The sequence below is a fragment of the Chiloscyllium punctatum genome, chromosome 47 (genome assembly GCF_047496795.1).
Source record: "Chiloscyllium punctatum isolate Juve2018m chromosome 47, sChiPun1.3, whole genome shotgun sequence".
In the NCBI taxonomy this organism is placed as follows: Eukaryota; Metazoa; Chordata; class Chondrichthyes; order Orectolobiformes; family Hemiscylliidae; genus Chiloscyllium; species Chiloscyllium punctatum.
The window spans coordinates 53405043-53414680 of NC_092785.1; the positions used below are offsets into that span (position 1 = coordinate 53405043).

At 44.3% G+C, this 9638-nt stretch overlaps 1 non-coding gene across 1 annotated transcript; it reads left to right on the plus strand.

Annotated features, from left to right (window-relative positions):
- Positions 1–6562: 6562 nt before the first annotated feature.
- Positions 6563–6644, plus strand: trnas-cga (transfer RNA serine (anticodon CGA)). The gene has a single exon. It is a non-coding gene; the product is annotated as a tRNA-Ser (tRNA).
- Positions 6645–9638: the final 2994 nt, after the last annotated feature.

Sequence of the window (9638 nt, forward strand, 5' to 3'; positions counted from 1 at the left end):
ACCCGACACATTTGCAAGACGCCTCATAAAATGGACGCCTGACGGTTTTCACATATTCCCTTTATACTATATATCACCTTGCCTTATCACACCTCAAGCCAGGAACCTGGATCAGTCGAGTTCCTTTCCACACATGGAGTTGCTTTTTCTAATTCATTGACTGCTGATATAATAGATTATTGGCCTTGAGAGTCAGCTGAAAATTAGGTTGAACTTTACATTTTTTCTGTCTTTTTGCAAAGTTAGCTCCATACTTCTTTGTTTCAACCATGCTTTCACAGATTTCACAAAAAAATGATAATCTTCCATTACAGGGGATCAGGCTGACAGTGACTCAATAAGTGTGATGGAGTGAGGATGATAGTGACACAATGAGGGTGAGGTGTCAGCGTGGTAGTGAGACAGACTGTGTGAGTGGATCAGGCCGATAGTTACGCAGTGAGGGGGGTCAGAGTGATAGTGATGCAGTAAGTCTGAGGGATCAGACCAATAGTGTCGCAGTAAGTGTGATGTGTTCAGGGTGATAGTGAAGCACTTCGTGTGAGGGGTCAGTGTGACAGTGACGCAGTAAGAGTGAGTGGTCGGGCTGATAGTGACGCGGTAATTGGAAGGAGATCAGGCTGATAGTGATGCAGTGAGTGTTACTGTGTCAGGCTGATCCTGACGCATAACATGGGAGAGGACAGGGTGATAGTGACGTGGTAAGTGTGATGGGGTCAGGCAGAGACTGACGCAGTGAGTGCGAGACAGTCAGGGTGATAGTGAGGGAGTAAGTGTGTGCATTCAGGCTGGTAGTGACACAGTAATTTGAGAGCGTCAGGCTGATAGTGGCCAATGAAAGTGAGGTGTTAGGGGAATAATGACGCAGTAAGTGTGAGGTTTCAGGCTGTTAGTGATGCGGTAAGTGTGAGGGGTCAGTCTGATAGTGAAGCAGTAAGTGTGAGGGGGTCAGGCTGATAGAGAAACATCAAGTGTGGTGGGGTCAGGCTGATAGTGTCACAGTATGTGTGAGTGGTAAGGCTGATCGTGATGCAGTAAGTGTCGGTGAGTCATAGTGATCCTAATGCAGGAAGTGAGAGGAGACAGGGTGATAGTGACGCAGTGAGTGTGAGGGGGTCAGCGTGATGGTGACAGGTTAAGTGTGAGTGTTCAGGCTGATATTGATGCAGTATGTTGAGGGCGTCAGGCTAATACTGGCCAGTAAGTGTTAAGTGACAGGGTGATAGTGATGCAGGAAATGTGACGAGTCAGACTGATAGACACGGTGAAATTGTGAGGCGTCAGGCTGATATTGATGTGGGAAGTGTGCGAGTGTCAGGCTGATAGTGACGCAGTAAGTGTGTTGGGAGCAGAGTGATAGGAATGCAATAAGTGTGAGCAGCTCCGGATGATAGTTACAGGTCAGTATGAGGGGGGAGGATGGTAGTGATCCAGTGAGTGTGAGGTGTCAGGATAACAGTAAAGCAGAATGTGTAAATGTGTCAATGTGATGGTGACATGGCAAGTGTGATGGGGTCAGGGTGACAGTGACGCAGATGCTTTCAGGGGATCAGGTTGTAGTGATGCAGTAATTGTGAGGGGTCAGGGTGATAGTGACGCAGTGAGTGTGAGATGTCAGTGTGATAGTGACGCAGAACATTTGAGGGGCCAGGCTTACAGTGATGCAGTATGGGCAAGGGGTCAGGGTGACAGTGATGTAGATGCACTCACAGGGGCAGGTTGTAGTAAAGCTGTAAGTGTGAGTGTCTCAGGCTGATAGTGATGAAGTAAATGCGGGGGGGTAAGGCGGTTAGCGATGTAGAAAGTGTGCAAGGGTAGTACTAGAAGTGACGCAGTAAATGTGAGTGTTGAAGCTGATAGTGATGAAGTAAATGCGTGGGGGTAAGGCGGTTAGGGATGTAGTAAGTGTGCAGGGGTAGTGCTAGAATTGACGCAGTAACTGTGAGTGTTGAAGCTGATAGTGATGCATTACGTTTGAGGGGATCAGGCTGATCTTGATGCAGTAAGTGTGACGTTGTCAGGATGATAGTTACGCTGTAAGTGTATGGGGGCACAATGATCTTGACGCAGTAAGAGTGGGGAGTCAGGGAGATAGTGACGCAGTAAGCATGAGTGGGTAAGCCTGATAGTGAAGCAGTATATGTGAGGGAGTCAGCCTGGTAGTGGCACAGTAAGTGTGAAATGGTCAGGCTGATATTGATGCAGTTAGTGTGTTAGGGTCAAAGTGATAGTGACACAATAGGTGTAAGCGGCTCAGAATGATAGTGACACAGTGGGTGTGAGATACCAGTGTGATAGTGATGCAGTAAGTGTAAGGGGTCAGGACGACAGTGACACTAAGTGTACGGCCCTCAGTGTGATAGTGTCACAGCAAGTATGGGGTGTCAGAGTGTAAATGACATCGTAAGTGAAAGAAGGGCATTGTGATAGTGAAGCAGTAAGTGTGAGGGGTTCAGGCTGACAGTGACACAGTCAATGTGACGAGGCAGTGTTTTAGTGACAAGATAAGTGTGAGGCATCAGTCTGATACTGACACAATAAATGTGATGGAGTCAGGCTGATAGTGACACAGTAAGTGTGAGGGGTCAGCCTGATAGTGACACAATAAGTGGAAGGATTCAGGGTGATAGTAACATGGGAAGTGTGAGGGCGTGACTGAAAGTGACGCAATAAGTGTGTGGCGGTTAGGCTGATGGGGACGCAATAAAAATAAGGCCGACAAGGTGAAAATGGCAAAGACTGTGTGAGTGGGTCAGGGTGATAGTGACGCAGTAAATGTGAGGAGGTCAGGGTGAGAGTGACGCAGTAAATGAGAGAGGATCAGAGTGAGAGTGACGCAGTAAGTCTGAGTGGTCAGACTGATGTTGACGCAGTAAATATGAAGGGGTCAGGCTGAGAGTGACACAGTCAGTATGAGGGGGAGAGTTTTAGTTACACAGTAAGTGCGAGGCGTCAGACTGAAACTGATACAAAAAGTGTGAGTGGGTCAGGGTAATATTGACGCAGTACGTCTGAGGGGTCAGCTGATAGTGACGCAGTCAGTATGATGGGGCAGAGTTTTAGTAACATGGTAAGCGTGAGGCGTCAGTCTGATACTGACACAAAAAGTGTGATGGAGTCAGGCTGATAGTGATGCAGTACGTTTTAGGAGTGAGGGTGATATTAACATAGGAAGTGCGAGGGCATCACTGATAGTGAGGCAATATGTGTGTGGCTGTCAGGCTGATAGTGATGCAGTAAAAATGAGGATGTCAAGGTGAAACTGGTGCAGTAAGTGTGAGGATGGCAGATGGACAGTGATGCAGTAAGTGTGAGGGGTTCATGCTGAAATTGAGGCATGCAAGTGTGAGGGGCCAGGTTCATAGTGACACAGAAAATGTGAGTGTCTCAGTGTGACTGTGACACTTTACGTGTGAGAGGGTCAAGATGATAATGATAGAGAAAGTGTGAGGGGGTCAGGTTGATAGTGATGCTTTAATTGTGAGCTTGATCAGCGTGATAGTGAGGGGCTCAGCCTAAAAGCGACACAGCAATTGTGAGGGTGTCAGGGTAGTAGTGACGCAAAACGTGTGAGCGGGTCAGACTAATAGTGATGCAGTAGGTGTGAGGTGTCAGGCCGAAAGTGACACAGTAAAGGTGAGAGTCTTGATGTGCTAGTGACAGAGTAAGTGTGAACCGCTCAGGATGATAGTGACGCAATAAGCGTGAGTTTTCAGGTAGACACCCATGCAGTAAGTGTGACGTGTTCAGGTTGACAGTGATGCAGACACTTTGAGGGTGTCAAATTGAGAGTGACACAGGAAATGTGAGGGGACAGGATGAGAGTGACACAGTAAGTGTAAGAGGTCAGGCTGATAATGATACACTAACTGTGATGGAGTCAGGATAATAGTGGTGCAGTGAGTATGAATTGTCAGGGTGAGAGTGACACACACGGTGTGAGTGGGATAGAGTTATAGTGATGCAGCAAGCATGAGGAGGTCAGAATGATAGTGTGCAGGGTCTGGCTGAATGTGACACAAGAATAGTGAAAGGTTCAGTGTGATCTGGACGCACTACGTTTGGGGGGTCAAGGTGATCGTGATGCTGTAAGTACGAGTGGGTCAGTCTGATAGTGGCACAGTACATTTGAAGGGATCGGGCTGGTAGTGATGCAGTAAGCGTGAGGGGGTCAGGCTGATATTGATGCACTAAGTGAGAGAGTGTCAAGGTGATGGTGACGCGTTAAGTGTGAGCAGGTTAGAGAGAGAGTGACGCCGTTAGTGAGTGGGGTTTGGCTGATAGGGATGCAGTGGGTGTGCATGTCTCAGGGTGTGAGTGATGCAGGAAGTATGAGGGTGCCAGAAGGATAGTGATGCATTAAGTATGAGGGGGTCAGAGTGATTGTGGCGCAGTAATTCTGAGGGGATCACAAAGATACCAACGCAGTAAGCATGAGGGGGTCAGGCTGTTAGTGACGCTGTCAGTGTGAGTGCCTCAGCCTAATAATGATGAAATTAATTTGAGAGAGTTATGCTGATTGTCAGGTGATAAGTGTGAGTGAGTCAGGCTGGTAGTAACGCTGTAAGTGTGAGTGTTGAAGCTCATAGTGAAGCAGTAGGCGTGAGGTGGTCAGTGTGATTGTGGCACAGTAAATGCGAGAGGGTCAAGGTGATAGTGACATAGTAAGTTTGAGGAAGCAGTGATGTAGTGACACGATAAGTGTGAGGCGTCAGTCTGGTACTTACATAATAAGTGTGATGGAATCAGGCTGATAGTGACACAGTAAGTGTAAGGAGTCAGGATAATAGTATCATAGGAGGTTTAAGGGCGTGACTGATAGTCACAAAGTAAGTGTTTGGCAATCAGGCTGATAGTGACGCAGTCAAAATGAGGGTCTCGAAGTGAAAGTGGTGCAGTCAATGTGAGGGCACCAGATGGAGACTGATGCAGTAAATTTGTGGGGTTCACGCTGATATTCAGGCGGTAAGTGTGAGGGGTCAGGACTATAGTGATGCTGTAAGTGTCGGCGGGTCAGGCTGATAGTGATGCATTCAAAAAGCAAATATCCAAGGCTCATTGTAGTGCTGAATAGCGAGACTTCTCAAGGCTAAGACAAAAATCAATAGTTCTCATCCTGGTCATAAATCACAAAGCTTCATTTTAAAATTGTCCTCTCCTGCTTCTAGATTCACCAATGAGGGAACAAAGTTTAATTGCACCACCCTGTTTATCTCTTCAAATATTTTGCAACTCTCAATGAGATTACCTCTCTTGTTTTGAAACTGTTAAAAAAAGACCGGATTTGCCCACTTTCAATTCACAGGACTAACGTTCATCCATGATATCAAGGCTAATTACCATTCGTGGTATTCCTCATATGGCATTAATATCTTTCCTAAATTGAGGATTATAATTCCTCATACTGTAGTCCAAGTGCAGTTGAACTGAGCCACAATACATTGGAAATAATGCTTCATTCTCGTGCCCTGAAATCCTTCTGCAGCTTTCACAACAGACTTCTACAACTGCTGCTAGACTTCAATGACTTATCAAAAACTTCTCCAAGATGCAATTCTAAAAATCTGCACATCAGACTTTCTACGTCAAACCTTCGGCAAATAATCTCCACACATTTCCCTCCTGACAAGTATGATAAAGTCAAATCGTTGCTTTTTATTAAATCATGAGGGACATGGATAGGTTGACTCGTCAAGGTGTTTTCCTGCTGGTGAGGAAGTCAAAATTTAGAAAACATCGTTTTAAGATTAATGGGTAAGGATATAAAAGGGACGTCAGGGGCAACTTTTTCAGTCGTGTCCAGAATGAGCTGCCAGAGAAATTGTTGGAGACTGGTACAACTGTAACATTTAATAGCATCTGGATGGATATAGGAGTAACAAGGTTTAGAGGGATGTGGGCCAAATGTTGGCAAATGGGGCCTATTAATTTAGGATAACTGTCCACCATGGTCAAGTTGGAAAGAAGGGCCACTTTCCGTGTTGTATTGTTCAAGGACTTGTTGACTCTAGAACAACCGCAAAAACCTTGCAAATAATTCCGTCAAGACGATTTCAAGTTCCAAATCTTCGGTCAATCTTCCTCTCATGTGCTCACAAGTTCATTACCTGATGTCAGAACTTACGGATTAGTTGCTGGATCCATTCCTGTAAATTGGTTCTGCATTCTTTCTAATTCCGATTTTTTTCACGAATGTAGCTAGTGTTCATGGACTTAGCATCAATATTTCTAATACCATATTTTGATGAACATTAAAAAACAACTTTGGCACCAGATGATGAGCAATTGAGTCAAAGTCGATCGGACGCAGTGAAACAATGATCCTCTCTTCATGTGGTGTACATCCGTGACTCTAGAATTCGACGAAGAATCATTCCCACAACTTCAGCTGTGTCAGAATCTAGTTTGTGGTGAAAGCCTGTCAATCTGTTAAGGTAACATTCGACTGGGTCTCTGCAAAGGAATTGGCGAAATCTTTGTGTCTTGACAATTTGTTCTTCAAACAAATTGCGTATTTCATGAATTCAGTTCTTTTACTATGAAAATTGGCAGCTTTTCTGTAGCTGTGATGGCCGAGAGGTTAAGGTGTTGGATTCGAAATCCAATGGGGTCTCCCTGCACAGGTTCGAATCCTGTTCACAGCGATGAATCCTATAAAAGTCATTAATTCCTTTGCGGAATTTCGAGGAGCTTGAGCTTTGCATTCAATCGAAAGTGAATTTTCAACTGTGAAGAATCCGAAGTCATTTCGAGACGTCTAATTGAATAAATTATATGTCGAGACACAAAAAGCCACCAACTTCCAACACGAATCAGTTTCAAAACATTTGTCGAACTATCGTGAAATTTGGATGTTCGGGAGTCGGGGGTGGGGGATGGAATTTAGCAAAACAAGAAGCAATGCAATACATTTACAAGCAGGTGATGAATTTTTTTTAGGATCAGTTGAAAGTCAAGCTGAGAAAGTTCAAACTAATTTACAACTGACTCTCAAGGCCAATAATCTATTATATCAGCAGTCAATGAATTCGAAAAAGCAACTCCATGTGTGGAAAGGATCTCGACTGATCCAGGTTCCTGGCTTGAGGTACGATAAGGCAAGGCGATATCAGCGGAGTAGGATTTTCTGGAAATATTAGAAATGGAATGTTAACGGTCTTCTGCTGTCCACATTCGTAAGAAACTGTGCAATAAGAACTGAATTTGAAAATTAAGATGAAAATCAGACTTAGCACTCTGCTTGTGGTGTAGCATTGTTCAGAACAATAGGTTGTTGTTGAGGCTAAAATTGACCAAAATAATCGATAGGGATCTTATCCACGGCCTTCGTTGGAGCAGTTGGTGTGGAGAGCTCAGCTTGAAGAACCAAATGCCAATTATTCATCTTGGCCGTCTGAATTGCTTAGTTAAACATACTCCCAGTTTAATGTAAAAACCTTTGCTCTCAGAGCTAGATGTTTTCATGTCAGCATGTTCCGATATGAGAAGACACTCCAAAGAGGAGATGTGACTTAAATTTTGACTCTAACGTCAGAGATGTTGACACATTTCTACATCAAAACAGCACTACCATTGGTATCAAATCAAACTGAACAACGGTCTAGTTCACTTAGACATTTCCTTTCTGTCGACTCTGCCAATGGACCGTTCAGGCCTGATGTAGGAATAGGGCGTGGTGACATCTTTTCGGATGTGGATCACTTCATTCTTGCTCACGATCCATAAACCGTAATTCATTTTGAACTTCTTAGCCATCAGCATGATAAGTGGTACATAATGCACAGGTTTGCTTCTCGAAAGAAAGAGCGAAATCTTATTCAATGCAAACGCAAATTCAAGTAGTCCCTGATCGACCAGAAGACAGATATCGCGAAACAAAATGAATACAGAAAACAATCAATGTTTTCTGGGAGTCAAAAAGATGTACTGTAACAACGAAAACATATATTTGGAACTAAAGTCACATACCACTTCCAGACTAAATGTTCTTGAACCGTTATCTTAATTTGACCTTCATGTCCACCTTTGCTGCAAAAATTATCTTAACAACTCAGTACTTTGTGTTCTTTGATATTGTCTTCTTCATGTTTCTCTTGATTTTGAAACTAAAACCGAGCAATAGCAAGGCACTCTATTTCACTTGCAAAGATCAGAAGAAGATCAATTTATAAGAGAACAGAAATAAAGCTACGTCTGTCTTCCGAGAGAAATCACAGTTACTATTTAGACTCCAAAAAGTCTTCTTCAGAGGTCTACGCAATGAACTCGAAATAGTAGACCGAAAATGAAAAAAAGAAGCCATAATGCCGCGAATACACCACCCGCAAGCGCATCAAGTCCTACCCGAATATGCTGTATTACTACTCTCAACATCAGTGGAGAACGGAACAAAGCTCATTCTGCAGTTGCAAACCTGTTATGACATAGTTTGTAAAGTCAGAATATGATTAGGTAAAAAGCGGGATGAAAGCGGGATATCAGAAGTCTGAAAAAAGCAAGTGCGTGCTTTGCTTTGAAGAAGGTTGGCAGTGATGAAAATGGAAATTAACTACAGTGAGGGGGGCTTCATTAATACTCAGAATCGTTGCAACACACAGCAATTCTTTTTGCTGGGTTTCTGTTCTGCCATTTTATAATCACCACTGCTGTCGGGTTTGGTTTCCATTCCAGGTTTAGGTGACTGCCTGATGGAAGTTTGCACATTCGCCCAATTTCTAGGTGGTAGCTCTGGTTTGCTGCCACATTCTAAACATTTGCAGGTTATTTGGATTCGCCATTGAACGCACACGGTTACAGAGACAGGGATGTGGAGAGTGTCTGGATAGGACGTACTTCAGAGGATTTTTGTGAACTTAAATAGACAGAGTGGGGTTAGTCTGCTGTTTCCTGGGTGAGCTACATGGATAGAGAGGGGTCATGGTATTCTTCCCTGAGGGAGAGACATTGACAGATTTGGATTAGTTGCTCTTACCTGTGTCAGTCACGCAGATACAGTAGGGTCAGTCTGCCCTTCCCTGGGCGAATTTCTTTCACAGAGTGGTGACAGTCTGCTCTTCCCTGCCTGAGTTAAACAGAAAGATCGGGGTCAGTATTCTCTTCCCTCGATATTTTATGTTGACAGTCTGGCTTCCATCTGCTCTTCTCTGCGAGTTACATTGGTAGAGTGGGGTTAGTGTTCATTCATTGGGTGAGTGCCATAGACAGAATGGGATCAGTCTGCTCTTCCCTGAGGGAATTACATTTGTCGAGTGGGGTCAGACTGCTCTTCAGTGAATGACATATTGACCGTGTGGGATCATTCTGCTGAGTTACACTGAGAGTATGGGGTCAGTCTGCCCATCCTTCGGTGAGTAACACTGACTGAATGGCGTCAGTTTGCTCTTCCCTCAGTGAGTTACATTGACAGAGTGGCATCAGTCTATTCTTTCCTGTGCGAGTTACATTGACAGAGTGGCATCAGTCTGCTTTTCACGGAGTGAGTTATTTGGACAGTATGGGATCAATCTGCTCTTTCCTGGGTGAGTTGCATTGACAGAATGCGGTCAGTCTGCAATTTCCTAGCTGTGTTAAAGTGATCACGTGAGGTCAGAGTGCTCTTCCCTGGTTGAGTCAAATTGACAGATTGGGCTTCATCTGTT